The following is a 16,299-nucleotide window of genomic DNA, read 5'->3' as shown; positions in this document are numbered from 1 at the left end:
TATATACCATTCTTCCTTAGAATATTCCATAGTCAGAATGTCTGATATATGTACCACCACTGTCTACCCCCGCACATTTCCCTTTGCAAATATCCATCTCTAGTGTGGCATTCTTTCCACAGAGCCCACACTGGCTGCCTGTTCTTAATACTCCATATGCAGTAGGAAGCCACCAAAGGTGTTTTGATGGTGAATGATATGGAAAACCATCCTTTGTAGTAATAAGAATCTGATAGTAAGGCATAGGATGGTTTTCAGCGGGGAATAATTAGTAGGAAAAGCCCCAAGGCTGCATAGCATGAAAATGTCGATGCTGGCACTCAAACCCAGTTTTCGTTTTTCTTCATCAGCTGTTCTTTTTACTTTATATACTGATCACTGAGGACACAGATGATGTCTCAATTTCGATATCTTCCCCAGCCTCCCCGAAAAAAATCTACATCAACACCCAGCTTTATAACATTTCATGAATACTTTATCCAGAAAGTATAGCTCTACCCCAGTTTATTTCACCCATAGGGAAGAAGTTGATGGACTTGGTATAAAGAGTCAGTATTCCTACATCTTATATCAAATTTGGGAGAAAAATGTGGCAATATGCTTCCGTAAAGATTTACAGCCTTGGAAACCCTGTGGGGTTGTTCTCCTTTGTCCTGTAGGGTCGCTGTGAGTCAGAATTGACTTGGAGGCAGTGAGTTTGGTTTTATATCAAATTGGGAAGAATTCTGCATGACCAAACATGATTTTTCAGTTCCACTAAACTGATTCCTTATAAAACAAACAAACTTTTATTTACCTGTGGTTGTGTAGCTAAAAGTGCACTTTAAAAGTGTCTAAGGATTAAAACGAGTAACCTGGATTTCCGCAAAAGTCTGCTCTTCCCTCAGTTGGTCTAATTCTTGTGCTGATTTTTATTCCCCCCTTTACAGATTAAAAGCTTCAGATGTCGCAGTCTCCAGGGGCTTCAGGACTCTGTCCTGGCTCTGGCAACCTACTTGCATTGTTTTACCCACCAAAGGAGCTCAACTCTCTTACTCCAGGTACTCTTCCACTAAGGTATCTGGATGGATAGGGCATATTCTTTGAGCCCTAAACTTTATAAAGGTTGATGCAAAATGGCACATACTTGAAAGAAATGTATAGTCGCTAATTTTGATGCCTGGTTATAAGGTAACCAGTTAGGTAGTCCTAGATTCCTTTGGTTGCAGGTGTCTGAAACCCAACTCAAACCAGTATAAGCAAAAACTGGAGTTTAATATTGCCTCATATAACTGGGAAGTCGAAGGCTACAGTTGGCTCTAGGCACAGCTAGATGGAAGGACTTAAATGATACCATTGGACCATCTCTCTTTTGTCTTTCCTTTTCTCTGTGTTGGCTTATTTATTCAGTTAGGAACTTATGTAATGGCAGCGAATGTCATCAGCAGCTCTGGCTCTTTTTTGCAGCTTTTTATGCACACATTTATTTAGTTAGTTAGTTAGTTAGTTAGTTGTTGTTGAAAGTATACCCAGCAAAACATACACTAATTCAACAATTTCTACATGTATAATTCAGTGACATAGATTCTTGCCTTCCTTTTCCAAATTGTTCTTCCCCCATTAACATAAACTCACTGGCCCCAAAGCTTTTTGTCTGTCTGTTTTCAGCGTGATCCCAAATAGATAGTTCTTCAAAACAGCATGATGTTCAAGGCAAACATTCTTTACTAAATAAGCTAACTTATTGTTCGGTTTAAAGAAGACTTCAGGGAATATTTTTGTTTTAAGGTTTAAAGATTATCTTAGGGCAACAGTTTTGGAGGTTCAACCTGCCTCAGTGGCTCCAGAAAGTCTGGATTCCATGAGGATATGGAAATCTGCATTTTCCCCTTTTTGATCAAGATTCTGCTATAGAATCTTTGATAAAAATATTCCGTAACGGTAGTTGGGCACTATTCTGTTCTTATGGTCTCATGGCAAAGGAGGCAGTTGTTCATGGAAGCAATTACTCACACATTCCATTTCCTTTTCCTATTCCTGATTTTCATCTTCCTTTGGAGACCAATTGTTTTACCTTGGATGGCTGCTCACAAGTTTTTAAGACTCCACCTCTGGCTCATTTTAGCAGCCAGTGATCCTCTTGTAAAGAGAGCATTTCTTTCTTGATAACTCCGACAAAAATCACACCAGTGGCTCTCACTTGCCCAGCTTGGATTATCTGCTCATTTCTGAGCCAGTCCTGTGATGTGGTAGGGTTAGAGCAAGCATTTTGACCTGCCCCTGGTTGCACTAGTGAGCTACATGGAGGATATATTTAAATCCCATCAGGAACCATGTGACCTGGCAGTGGGGGGTTGCCTGGTATACTATAGAGGCACTGCCAAGGATAGGGTTTGTGTTCCCTCACCAGCATTTTTTTTTTTTTTTAAGGCCAGATCCTAGAAAAGTCCTAGCTACACACAGGAGTTATTCATGTATGCTAATAAGTAGCATAGGAGTCCATGGGTGCTGCAAGCGGGTTACTATGCTCGGCTGCTAACTCTTAGGTGACTTCTGTCGTTTATAGGAGCTCTGGTGGCACAGTGATTAAAGTGGTTGGCTGCTAATTGAAAGGTCGGTGGTTTGAACCCACTAGCTGCTTCTCTGGAGAAAGACATGGCAGTCTGCTTCCCTAAAGATTTACAGCCTCGGAAACCCTTTGGAGCAGTTCTACTCTGTCATATAGGGTGGCTCTGCGTTGGAATCAACTTAATGGCAATGGATTTGGTTTGGTTTTGGTTTCTGCCATCTATACTTTTTTGCAGGAATATTGTGCTAAATAATTTGTAAATTGCCTTTGGCCCTTTTCTTTCCTTGTGTTTTCATGATATAACAGGGAAGAAAAGAAAAAGAAAAAAAAAAACCTGTTTTAGTTGAGGCAACAGAAAGTGAGAAATTGTCAAGCTTGCATATGAGTTTGGATTGAGGACTAAGGAGTGAAACAGAAGGTGGAGAAGCCCTCTCTGAGTTCTACACAGAGAGAATCTTAGATTTGTTTTAAGACAAAGTATTTTGATTTTAGTATATTTATATTTTTTATTATGTAATCTGAAATTATTTTACTTGTACAATTAGGCAACAAAATGTAAGACAGAATGTTAGTGGCTAGTAAAAGAATGAAAAATTATCAGACATGGTAATTTTTTAAATGTCATGTAGACATGGATGATGTCTATGTTTTTCTGAGAGTCAGAACTTGAGAAAATTGTTTTGATTCTAATATGTATACTTGTCTCTAATATTTGGTGTTCAGAAATCTTTGCTGCAATATGTTTGAGTCTGCTCCTTAAATCTCCTCAGTTTGCTATCTGTTATTGTTAATCTTTTTTTCCTCCCAAAGAGCGAGTCCCTCATCTTAGAAACTGGAGGATTTTTTGTCTTTCCTGAGAATTTCCATTCCTTATCTTTTTAATTGCAGTGCTGTTATGGGCCCTGTCCCAATTTTTTCCTTAATTTCTTTCTCTCTTTTCATTTAATTTAGGCATAACCATTTCACATTAGTGACCTGCCTCTTTTCATCTTGGAGGAAGAAACTGTTATTCTCTCAGTGTATTGTGAAATTCTTCCATTAAAGTTAACAGCAAACGTGGAACTGTGTCCCTGATAATTAGGGTATCATTAAGAAAAGGAGGAACTTTTTTAGGTCTTTTCAAAAGTCTCTTCAGTCAATATTTTACCTTACATCAGAATTGACAAACAGCTTTTTACAAAATTTAGTGTTATTTTGAACAGAATGAACTTTTCTTTTTTTGCCAAAATAGTTCTGCCATACCACCAACTACATGTGCTTTGTATTTTTCAAAAGTTGTTTATACGTCAGAACCACCATCTATAACACAAGGTTTTCGGTGCAATTTTTTTTCATTAGAGAATATGTATTCTTCTGCTTGTCTCCTCTGTCTCATCCTAGTTCTCTGAAAGAACTGCCAATTAGAGCCTAGGTCTTTGTGTTGCTGCTGTAATTAATCAGGAAAGGAAAATCTGATTTTAAGTCTATGTGAAAGTCCTTGCTAATTAGAAACGTTAATACAGAATTTTTTTTTTAATATCTTCTCTGCTGAACTTGGTTCTGGAGTTGAGTACCAAACCTACTACTGTTGAGTCAGTTTTGACTTATAGTGACACTACAGGACAGAGCAGAACTGCCCCATAGGTTTTCTAAGGCTGTAAACCTTTACAGAAGCAGACTGCCACATCTTTCTCCCTCGGAGCAACCAGTGGGCTGACCTGTCGGTTAGCAGCCGGGGGCTTTAACCTCTCTGCCACCTAGGCTCCATGTATCTATATATATATATATGTATATAATCATTTAATTAGTATTTGAACATTTGTACTGCCAAAAGAGTTTAAAAACAACTCAAGAGGGCTCTTTTAAATATTAAATTTCCCTTGTATATTAAAAACAAGATTCAAATTTATATGATTTTTATAGTATTTTTAGAAATACAGTTTTTTTATGAGCTAAACTGCAACTATATATTATGCTTTCTTATTTCTTTTTAAGGCATATATTCTACCCTTAGAAGCTTTTCCATTCTTATACTGAATTTATGACGATGATTTCAATTTACTGGCAATTTCCTATGAATAAATAAGGACAGAGTTTGGCAAGTAAAGTTTGACAACTGTAAAACTAAGAAAACGGCATATCTCTGCACGTTTTTGAACTTTTGGTTTTGGTCTTGCTGCTAATTTAAAATCATCAGATCAACCTACAGGCTGGGCAAAGTGACCTTTTTATTAAATGCAAATGTGTTTTTATATGCACATATTTTAATATATATTAATTCTAGTGTAAATCAGTTTGGTCCGGAAATTGTTTAACCTGATGTTGTTCAGTCTCGAATCTGAATTGTGTGCGCTGTTCCAGCTGTGCATACTAGCGGTAAGATGAGGGGGGTGAATGAGCATCTTGAATGATAGTAGAGTTCACCTATTAAAAACAAAACTGACGTCCTGAGTATAGTTCTTATGTACATGCTCTGTGGATTGCTGTATTGTAGGCCACCAGTGGTTTCTCAAAGGAGTCTTAGAATGGTTGCCACATTCTAAAAAAAACGGCGCCGTTGTGAGAATTATTTTGGGGAACTCAATCCTTTTGCTAAATATGGAAATAAAAATTGTTTTCTCATGAAAGAATGTATCCATAATGTAAGTTTGAAATGAATTTGAGGATAGAGCTGATATTGTTGAGCAAATTTATGATGAGTAAATAGTGTCTGAATTGTTCAACAGTGACATAAAGTAAAAGAATTTTGTGATGGAGTGGGTAAGAAAAAGTACTATAAACTTTTGCTACTACTCCCAAACAATAACAACCATCCGCCACTTCAAAAAAACAAAACAAAAACCTCCTGGAGTTGTAGAAAGCACCTACAGATGGCAAGAGTTAGCATATACTGTCACCCTTCACAGCAGTTATGATCAGGTTACATACATTACATACACATTGGAAAGTTCAATATTTTAATAGGGTAAAGTTGGATTTGAATTGTTTTTTGTGTTATGTATTAGAGAACTGTTAAGTGCCTTCACCCAAAAAAGTTTAGGTTTTTAGAAGTTTTTATTGTTACTTTAGGTATTTCCCTGATGTGTATTTTTTTGGCATGAGGTTATAAGTTAAAACCGTTTAAACTCTGGTAGGTTTCTGAGATATCTACTGGCTGCCTTAGGCTATTATCATTAAAAAAATTTAAGGAGGATATTTTGGTAGCACATAATAGGTACTCATTAATTTTTTTGTCTATTGAAATAATCATAGAAGATTCATAACACTTATCAAAAGCTGTTCACAGGTCAGTTTTAAAAAAATACTGACTATCAAAGATAAAGCTTTCATTTTCTTAGAAAATGCACACATGCCTACATCCCATTATATAATTTGGTTTGTACTTAATGTAACTTCACTGTTACTATTTCTGATGAAATTAGAGATGACTTTAAAAGAAAGCTGGTGTTGCAAGATTAACTTTATTGTAAATGTGTCATGATTATTTTAAGTGTTTAATAAATATCTACAGATTCAATAATAAAGGGGTTATTATTTTATACCTTCCAAGAAGATTTTTATTTAGGAAATTAGAAAGTTCTGTTTTTTAACCTTAAGCATTTGTGTAGTGTTATTTCTAACATGATGTGCCTTTGTATGTTTGCTTCAAATAAAGATTAGAAACTGTATTACGGTTTCTCCTGATGCCCTGGCCATTAGTCTTTCCTTTTCCTTCTATTCTCTCTTCACATGCTCGCCTCTTGATTTCACCATTTCGTTGATTTGTAATCTGACTCCTGTGACAGATGTTAGGAGGGGGGAGCAAGGGATTCTCTGCTTTTAGACCAACCAGTTAAGAGACTGCTGTATTACATCTGTGGTCAGAAAAAAATTTTCTTTAGCCTTCTAAAATTACTCTTATCAAAGGAGAAAAAAAAAAACAAAACTGGAAGCACATGGTAATATAAATTAAAAAATGACAGGATAAAATTAAGGGAGGAGTAGAAGAGACATGATGCTCCTAAGGAAGTTCCGGAGGAGGGGGAAGGGTTTTCATGTTGAAACATGTGCTTTGCTTTGACTGAATTTGGCTTAATTTCTGTAAACATCCCTCCTTGTAAGATGAATCAATGCATTTTAGCCATGTCTGTACCTGTAGCAGAATACTGGTGATGAAAGTTTACAGGCATTTTAAAAATGGAAAGAAAATTGAAAAAGTTCGATGGTTTCACATGCCACAAGTTCTGTCAGGTTTGAACACATTCTGAAATACCACCCCCACCCCCCCAAAAAAATGTGGTTTTAAAACTCTGTTGTTAGAGAGTTGGTAAGTAAAATTTCCTAAGTTTGAAATGAGTTAACTGAAAATTCATACTTTTTCTTTTCTTTCAGTAATCACATGTGTGCAGAATCCGTACAATTTTCCAATCTCCCTATATAATTTACTAGAAATAAAAAAAAATTTTTTTTTTAATATAATTTTGTCCTGAGAAAAGTATTTTAAGTGGAAAGCTAATGGGTTTTCAGAAGGAACTTCCTTTATTAGGCAGTGTGATTCAGTAGCAAGGATCTGAAAACATAATGAATACTGTTTGTATCCCCCAAGTGTCTGTCGCTTTGTCGTATTGTGGGGGCTTATGTGTTAATGTGATGGTGAAAGCTATGCCACCAGTATTCAGAAACCAGTAGGGTCACCCATGGAGGACAGGTTTCAGCTGAGCTTCCGGACTAAGACAGACTAGGAAGAAGGACCCAGCAGTCTACTTCTGAAAAGAATTCGCCAGTGAAAAGCTTATGAATAACAGCGGAACATTGTCTGATATAGTGCTGGAAGATGAGCCCCCCAGGTTGGAAGGTACTCAAAAGATGACTGGGGAAGAGCTACCCCCTCTCCTCAAAGTAGGGTCCACCTTAATGATGTGGATGGAGTAAAGCTTTCAGGACCTTCATTTGCTGATGTGGCACGACTCAAAATGAGAAGAAACAGCTGCAAACATCCATTAATTTAGAACCTGAAATGTATGAAGTATGACTCTGGGAAAATTGGAAATCATCAAAAATGAGACGGAACGCATAAACATCAATATCCTAGGCATTAGTGAGCTGAAATTGACTGGTATTGGCCATTTTGAATCGGACAATCATATAGTCTACTATGCTGGGAATAACAACTTGAAGAGGAATGGTGTTGCATTCATCGTCAAAAAGAGCATTTCAAGATCTATCCTGAAGTACAGTGCTGTCAGTGATAGGATAATATCCATATACCTACAAGGAAGACCCAGTTAATACAACTATATTATTCAAATTTACACACTAACCACTAGGGCCAAAGATGAAGAAATTGAAGATTTTTCTTAGCTTCTACAGTCTGAAATTGATCGAACATGCAATCAGGATGCATTGGTAATTACTAGTGATTGGAATGTGAAAGTTGGAAATAAAGGATTGGTAGTTGGAAAATACGGCCTTGGTGATAGAAACAGTGCCAGAGACTGAATGATACAATTATGCAAGACTAACTTCTTCATTGCAAATACCGTTTTTCACCAACATAAACGGTGTCTATACTGATGGACCTCACCAGATGGAACACACAGGAATCAAACTGACTACATCTGTGGAAAGAGACGGTGGAAATGCTCAATATCATCAGTCAGGACAAGGCCAGGGGCCGACTGTGGAAGACCTCAATTGCTCATATGCAAGTTCAGGCTGAAACTGAAGAAAATCAGAGCAAGTCCACGAGAACCAAAATATGACCTTGAGTATATCCCACCTGAATTTAGAGACCAAGAATAGATTTGACACATTGAACACTAATGACCGAAGACCAGACGAGTTGTGGAGTGATGTCAAGAACATTGTACCTGAAGAAAGCAAGAGGTCACTGAAAAGGCAGGAAAGAACGAAAAGACCAAGATGCATGCCAGAGGAGACTCTGAAACTTGCTCTTGAACGTCGAGGAGTTAAAGCAAAAGGAATAAATGATGAAGTAAAAGAACTGAACAGAAGATTTCAAAAGGTGGCTCCAGAAGACAAAGTAAAGCATTATAATGACATATGAAAAGAGCTGGAGATAGAAAACCAAAAGGGAAGTACATTCTCGAAGTTTCTCAAGCTGAAAGAACTGAAGAAAAAATTCAAACCTCGAGTAGCAACAGTGAAGGATTCTATGGGAAAAATATTAAACGATGCAGGAAGTATCAAAAGAAGATGAAAGGTCAGCACAACTGGACTAAACCAAAAGCAAAGAAGTTTCCTGAATAAACTGAGTGCTTGGAAGGTCATTGAAGCAAGGGCAGGGGTTTGGGGACCGTAATTTTCAGGGCACATCTAAGCCAATTGGCAAAATAAAATCTATTAAGAAAACATACTGCATCCCACTTTGAAGTGTGGCGTCTGGAGTCTTAAACGCTAGCAAGCGGCCATCTGAGATGCATCAATGAGTTTCAGCCCACTTGGATCAAAGGAGAATGAAGAACACCAAGGACACAAGGTAATTATGAGCCCAAGAGACAGAAGGGGCTACATGAACTAGAGACTACATCACCCTGAGACCAGAAGAACTGGATGGTGCCCGGCCACAACCAATGACTGCCCTGACAGGGAACACAACAGAGAACCCCTGAGGGAGCAGGAGAACAGTGGGATGCAGACCCCAAATTCTCATAAAAAGACCAGACTTAATGGTCTGACTGAGTCTGGAAGGAGCCCGGCAGTCATGGTCCCCAAACCTTCTGTTGGCCCAGGACAGGAACCATTCCCAAAGCCAACTCTTCGGACATGGATTGGACTGGACAATGTGCTGGAGAAGGATGCTGGTGAGGAGTGAGCTTCTTGGATCAGGTGGACACTTGAGAGTATGTTGGCATCTCCTGTCTGGAGGGGAGATGGGACGGTAGAGGGGGTTAGAAGCTGACAAACTGGTCATGAAAGGAGAGACTGGAAGGAGGGAGCGGGCTGTCTCATTAGGGGGAGAGTAATTGGAAGTATGTAGTAAGGTGTATATAAGTTTATAAGTGAGTGACTTGATTTGTAAACTTTCACTTAAAGTACAATAAAAATTATTATATATATATATATATAAAAGAAAAAAAGTTGGAAGGAATATACAGAGTCATTATACCAAACAGAATTAGTTGACATTCAGCCATTTCAAAGAGGTAGCATGTGATCAGGAACCGATGGTACTGAAGGAAGAAGTCCAAGCTGCACTGAAAGCACTGGTGAAAAACAAGGCTTCAGGAATTGATGGAGTATCAATTGAGATGTTTCAGCAAATGGATGCACTGCTGGAGGTGCTCACTTGTCTATGCCAAGAAATATGGAAGACAGCTTCCTGGCCAGCTGACTGGAAGAGATCCATATTTATGCCTATTCCCGAGAAAGGTGATCCAACCGAAAGTGGAGATTATCGAACAATATCATTAATATCACACGCAAGCAAAATTCTGCTGAAGATCATTCAGAAGTGGCTGCCGCAATATATCAACAGGGAACTGCCAGAAATTCAGGCCGGTTTCAGAAGAGGATGTGGAACCAGGGATATCATTGCTGATGTCAGATGGATCCTGGCTGGAAGCAGAGAATACCAGAAGGATGTTCACCTGTGTTTTATTGACTATGCAAAGGCATTCGACTGTGTGTATCATAACAAATTATGGATAACATTACGAAGAATGGGAATTCCAGAACACTCAATTGTGCTCTTGAGGAACCTGTATGTAGATCAAGAGGCAGTTTTTCAGACAGAACAAGGGGATACTGATTTGTTTAAAATCAGGAAAGGTGTGTGTCAGTGTTGTATCCTTTCACCATACTTATTCAGTCTGTATGCTGAGCAGATAATCTGAGACACTGGACTATATGAAGAAGAACACGGCATCAGGATTGGAGGAAGACTCATAAACAACCTGTGTTATGCAGATTACACAACCTTGCTTGCTGAAAGTGAAGAGGACTTGAAGCACTTACTAATGAAGATCAAAGACCACAGCCTTCAGTATGGATTACACCTCAACATCAAGAAAACAAAAATCCTCACAACTGGACCAATAAACAACATCATGATAAATGGAGAAAAGATTGAAGTTGTCAAGGATTTCCTTTTACTTGGATCCACAATCAACAGCCATGGAAGCAGCAGTCAAGAAAGCAAAAGACGCATTGTATTGGGCAAATCTGCTGCAAAGGACCGCTTTAAAGCGTTGAAAAGCAAAGATGTCACCTTGAAGACTAAGGTGCGCCTGACCCAAGCCATGGTATTTTCAGTCACATCATATGCATGTGAAAGCTGGACAGTGAATAAGGAAGACCAGAGAAGAATTGACGTCTTTGAATTGTGTTGGTGAAGAATACTGAATATACCATGGACTTCCAAAGGAACGAACAAATCTGCTTTGGAAGAAGTACAACCAGAATGCTCTTTAGAAGCAAAGACGGCGAGACTGTGTCTTACATACTTTGGGCATGTTGTCAGGAGGGATCAGTCCCTGGAGAAGGACATCATGCTTGGTAAAGTACAGGGTCAGCGGAAAAGAGGAAGACCCTCAACAAGGTGGATTGACACAGTGGCTGCAAAAATGAGCTGAAGCATAAGAACGATTGTAAGGATGGCACAGGGCTGGGCAGCGTTTTCGTTCTGTTGTGCACAGGGTTGCTGTGAGTCGGAACTGACCTGACGGCACCTAACAACAACAAACTGTGTAGAAGTGTGTTTGCAAACCTGGGCTGTGAGCAATGTTGTAGGCAAGTGGGATCAGAAGCACATCATCAATTTGATCATTCAGTTCGCTGAGGCGCTTCTGCCTGTCTCAATAGTGGCAAGGACGTAGTCACACTGGGCGGTGCTGACTCTGCCTAAAGCTTGGCAGAGCAGAGCACTGACATGATTCCAGTTTTACTCTTTGATGTTGAAAGCAGTAGAATGTTAGCTCTGGAAAGCATTTAATCACTGTGATTTCTACATAGTTAAGTCCAGTTAGAGCAGCTTTTAGTAATTTAAAACTTAAAAAGTTGAATATTTGTTCCCCTAAAAATCAGTACTTAAGCATTTAATTTAAAAGAACTTCTCAGCTTTCCTATTGGAGAGCACAAAAGCAAAAGAATATATGCTGATTGCGCAATCCTCACAGAACCGTAGCATTTTAAATTTCCAACAGGGCAACAGATGATAGGCATGTTTAGTCGGTTAAAACATGTAAAAAATCAATAATATACCCAGTCTCCTTGATGGTACTCTGTTGCTTATCTTGCCCCCATTTCTTTAAGAGTTAATTTGTTTTTTATTATTTTCTCTTAACTGAAAACAAGAGATGGCAAATTAGTCATTTGTTGTACCGCATTTTGCTTATAATTAGGACCAGAAATGAATACTTGTTTGAAAGATAGCAAAGCGAAAACTCTTCCTTGGTTTAAAAAAAAAAAAGGCTTATGCCTGTATATTGTTTTAATAATGGGCCGAGATCTATTTTCAATATATGCCCTGCCTTTTACTGCATATTACAGAGCAAACAAAAATTAATGATCTAAAATGCATAGATTTTTTTTTTAGTGTAATCTGCTTTGAAAAATCTTACAAAGCAATGTGCTCTTTTAAATATAGGGTGGTAGGGTAATTCATCATTGAGTTTTTCTTTATCTTTAAAATAATTGCTCATAGGTATATGTTCAAATAAATGAATTCAAGCATGATTTTGTACAGCATTTGCTTTTATTACTATGTAAGCGCATTTACTTTAACAGACGCTGTTAGGTTTCCTTGTACAACAGAAAAGCAAACGCAAGTCTTTAGTAAGAGTAGCTCCAAATTTTTTATTTCAATTTTTTTTGTTGTTAGGAGGAGTGGGAGAACCTTTGGTGGGGGGTGTCTTAGGAATAGGCAGTGAGCATCCCAGGAAGCTGAAACGGAAGAACAAAGAGATTCATGGCACTGTTCATTGGGAGAGAGAGACCTTATGTAGAAAGACAATGAGAACAGAGAACATATACAAAAAAAAAAAAAACCCAAACCCATTGCCATTGAGTTGATTCCAACTCACAGCTACCCTATAGGACAGAGTAGAACTGCCTCATAGAGTTTCCAAGGAGTGCCTGGTGGATTTGAACTCCCTACTTTTTGGTTAGCAGCCGTAGCACTTAACCACTACGCCACCAGGGTTTCCAGAGAACATGTAGTGGTTTAAAATATGATCTCCAAATGAAGGTCAGAAGGTAGACTCCACTAATTGATTTTGAGAGTGGCTGTTTCTCATGTGGGCAACTCTACCTGATTGAACAGCAGGGGTTTATTTATGTTAACAGTTTAATGATTCCCCTGGAAAACCCAGATAGGCCAGTTAGTTAATCACTAGTAAAATTCAGTGTATCTTCTTCAAAAAGAAGTCAAATGAAGATTTCATTTATGAGAAATTAATTTTGAGATCACATTTATTATAATTAGCAATTTTGATAATTTATTATTTTCCAAATACCAATTTTATTAGAGCTTTGGCAGGGCTATATATACCTACTTTTTGTGCTTTATGTGATAAATAGGAAAACACATTTTTTAAGTGAATATTTGAAACCTTTAAAAGAGATTGTTATTTAAATATATAATTAAAATATTTTAATTGACTGTTTCTGTGGGCCCATTTATTTCACGTATTAGTCAAAGACATCATTCCTAAACCAAACCAAACCTGATGCATCGAGTTGATTCCAACTTATGGCAGCTCCATGTGTTATGGCATAGAGCTGCTCCATATGGCTTTTTTGGCTATGGAAGCAGATTGCCAGGCCACTGAAGTAGGTTTGAATCGTCAATCTTTAGGTTAGTAAGTTGATTGTAAACCATTTGCACCATGAGAGCTGCCTCAGCGAAAAAGGGAACGGATCTTTTTTTTAAGCTCTTCTTTTCTGAAGTGAAGATTCTGACACCATTTGTGCCTGGCCAAGTAAATATCTTTTGGACCAGTGCTCTGATAGCACAATAACATTGCTCTTTTGTGTTTACTAATTCATCATAACAGTTGTAGAAGTCTTCTAAAACTGGTGTAAATGTGTCCATTTTGTGGAGATTAATGCACACAAAGAGAAAGTAATATGGCCAGAAGTAGTAAAAAGTGGAGCCCAGGTTCAGACACAGGTCTTCTGACTCCAAGTCCATTGCTGCTGTTACACAAATGTTGGAATTATTGAAAATCCCAAGGAGAGGCATTAGTTATTTGGGGGTAAAAAATAAGGCTATCATTTCAAAGTTCATTTAAGGTATTAACTTGATTGAGAATATTTATTGAACCCTGACCACGTACAAAGTACTATGTTAGTTGCTTTGTGGGATAAAAATGAGTCCCTTGCCTTTTAAGAAGCTTATAATTGACAAATTAACAAAAAGACCAAAGAAGTATTTAATTTGTGAGTGGCATACATAGGCATTCTCTGAGTGCCCCCAGAGCTGTGTGTCTTGTCACATGGTAGGCACCCAATAAATATTTATTGAATGAATGAATGAGTTCAAATTAAAGTAAATTGGTTAGGGAGGGCTTAATGGAAGAGGTAAGACTTGTGGAAAGGACTTAGAGGACAGCTAAGATTTGGATACTTGGAGAGAAGGCAGTGATGGATAGGGTGAAATTTCAGTCAAGGAACACAATATAACTAAAGAGCAAGTCATGTTTAATAAGCAGTGATTGTGAGAATGGTGCAGGACCAGGCAGCATTTCCTTCTGTTATACAGAATATCACTATGAATAGAAGCCTCCTTGAGGGCACCCAACAACAATTCAAGGCTTTGAAAAGAGCAACTTGGCTAGAGGGAGCCATTTTTATAGAGGAGTAGAAAGTACAGTTTGAAGTACTGGTTTGAGCCAGAGGTTGAGGCCTTTAAATTCTAGCATAAGGAGTTTTCATTTTATTGGCCATGATTACCGTTGAAGATTTTAACTCCCAGGAGTTGAGGAATGACATTACCAAAGTGATATCTTATGTGAACTGATTTGCTTTTGGTACACGGTATGAAATGGGGGTGAGATGAAAGGAAGAGACAAGAGGAAGGAGAACAGTGAGAAGTCCTGTGTTGGGTTAGAACAGTGGGGATGAGATTTCAGATGGACCGAGCGACTCTGACGTCCAGAAGAAGGCTTGTCAGAACTTGGTTTAGGATTGTTTTGGAGGAGGGGAGCCTAATACTAAAAAAAGAAAAAAAAAGAATTACAAATAGAATGTTGTTGTTGTTAAGTGCCATCAAGTTGGTTCTAACAGATAGTGACCCTACATTCAACAGAACCAAACACTGCCTGGTCCTGCACCATCCTTACAACTGTGACTGTGTTGGAGCCCATTGTTGGAGCCACTGTCAGTCCATCTCCTGGAGGGTCTTCCTCTTTTTCACTGTCCCTCTATCATACCAAGCATAATGCCCTCCAGGTGTTGGTCCTTCCTGATAACATGTTCAAAGTGTGAGATGAAGTCTTACCATCCTTGCTACCAAGGAACATTCTGGCTGTATTTTTTCCAAGACAGATTTGTTCATTTCTTCTGGCAGTCCATGGTATATTCAATATTTTTCATCAACACCATAATTCAAAGGCATCTATTCTGCGGTCTTCCTTAATCATTGTCAAGCTTTCGCATGCATATGATGCAATTGAAAATACCATAGCTTGGATCAGGTGCACATTAGCTCTCAAAGTGACATCTTTGCTTTTTAACACATTAAAGAGGTCTTTTACAGCGCATTTGCCCTATGCAATATGGCACTTGATTTCTTGACTGCTGCTCCCATAGGCATTGATGGTAGATCCAAGTGAAATGAAATCCTTGACAACTTCAGTCTTTTCTCCGTTTATCATGATGTTGCTTATTGGTCCAGTTGTAGGGATTTTTGTTGTCTTTATGTTGAGATGTAACCCATACTGAAGGCTGTAGTCATTGATCTTCATCAGTAAGTGCTTCAGGTCCTCTTTGCTTTCAGCAAGCAAGATTGTGTCATCTGCATACCGCAGACGGTTAACGAGCCTTCCTCTAGTCCTGATACCATATTCTTCCTCATGTAGTCTGACTTCTTGGATTATGTACTGAGCGTACAGATTGAATAAGTATGGTGAAAGGATACAACCCTGATGCACACCTTTTCTGATTTTAAACCACTTATCGTTCTGTGCGAATGACTGCCTCTTGGTCTGTGTACAGGTTCTGCATGAGCACAATTAAGTGTTCTGAAATTTCTTTACAGTGTTATCCATAATTTGTTATGATCTACACAGTTGAAGGCTTTGCATAGTCAGTAAAGCACAGGCAGACATCTTTCTGGTATTCTCTACTTTCAGCCAAGATCCATTTGACATCAGCAATGATATCCCTCATTCCACATCCTCTCCCGAATCCAACTTGAATTTCTGGCAGTTCCCTGTTGATGTACTGCTGCAAACATTTCTGAATTATCTTTAGCAAAATTTTACTTGCATGTTGTATTAATGATATTGTTCAATAATTTCCATTCAGTTGGATCACCTTTGTTTGGAGTGGGCACAAATACGGATCTCTTCCAGTCAGTTGGCGAAATTTCTTGGCATAAAGGAGTGAGTGCTTCCAGTGTTGCATCTGTTTGTTGAAAAATCTCTATTGGTATTCTGTCAATAATAATAGTCTTAAAATTATCTAATAACCAGTGTCTTTAGTATGTTCTGACGGAGAGCTGCCAAGACATGCCATTCTCCTATTCTTGATTTTAATTGTTCTTCTTTACCAGTTAAAAAATATAACACTTTCCTTTTGGAGCCGTTTTCTTTGGATTATTTATACCACTC

At 38.3% G+C, this 16,299-nt stretch overlaps 1 protein-coding gene across 20 annotated transcripts in view; it reads left to right on the top strand.

Moving 5' to 3' along the window:
- Nucleotides 1–16,299, top strand: part of NCOA2 (nuclear receptor coactivator 2) — a 321,186-nt gene that overhangs the window by 133,673 nt on the left and 171,214 nt on the right. For 3 of the 20 annotated variants that reach the window (XM_064267797.1, XM_023545776.2, XM_023545777.2), the window contains one exon: nucleotides 930–1,040. The exons of the other annotated variants lie outside the window; for them this stretch is intronic. The gene's annotated coding sequence lies outside the window, so the exon portion shown is untranslated. The remainder of the gene's footprint in view (nucleotides 1–929; nucleotides 1,041–16,299) is intronic. 20 annotated transcript variants of the gene reach the window in all.

This window comes from Loxodonta africana, chromosome 14, assembly GCF_030014295.1.
Source record: "Loxodonta africana isolate mLoxAfr1 chromosome 14, mLoxAfr1.hap2, whole genome shotgun sequence".
Taxonomy (NCBI): Eukaryota; Metazoa; Chordata; class Mammalia; order Proboscidea; family Elephantidae; genus Loxodonta; species Loxodonta africana.
This window is presented reverse-complemented; position numbering and strand designations above follow the sequence as displayed.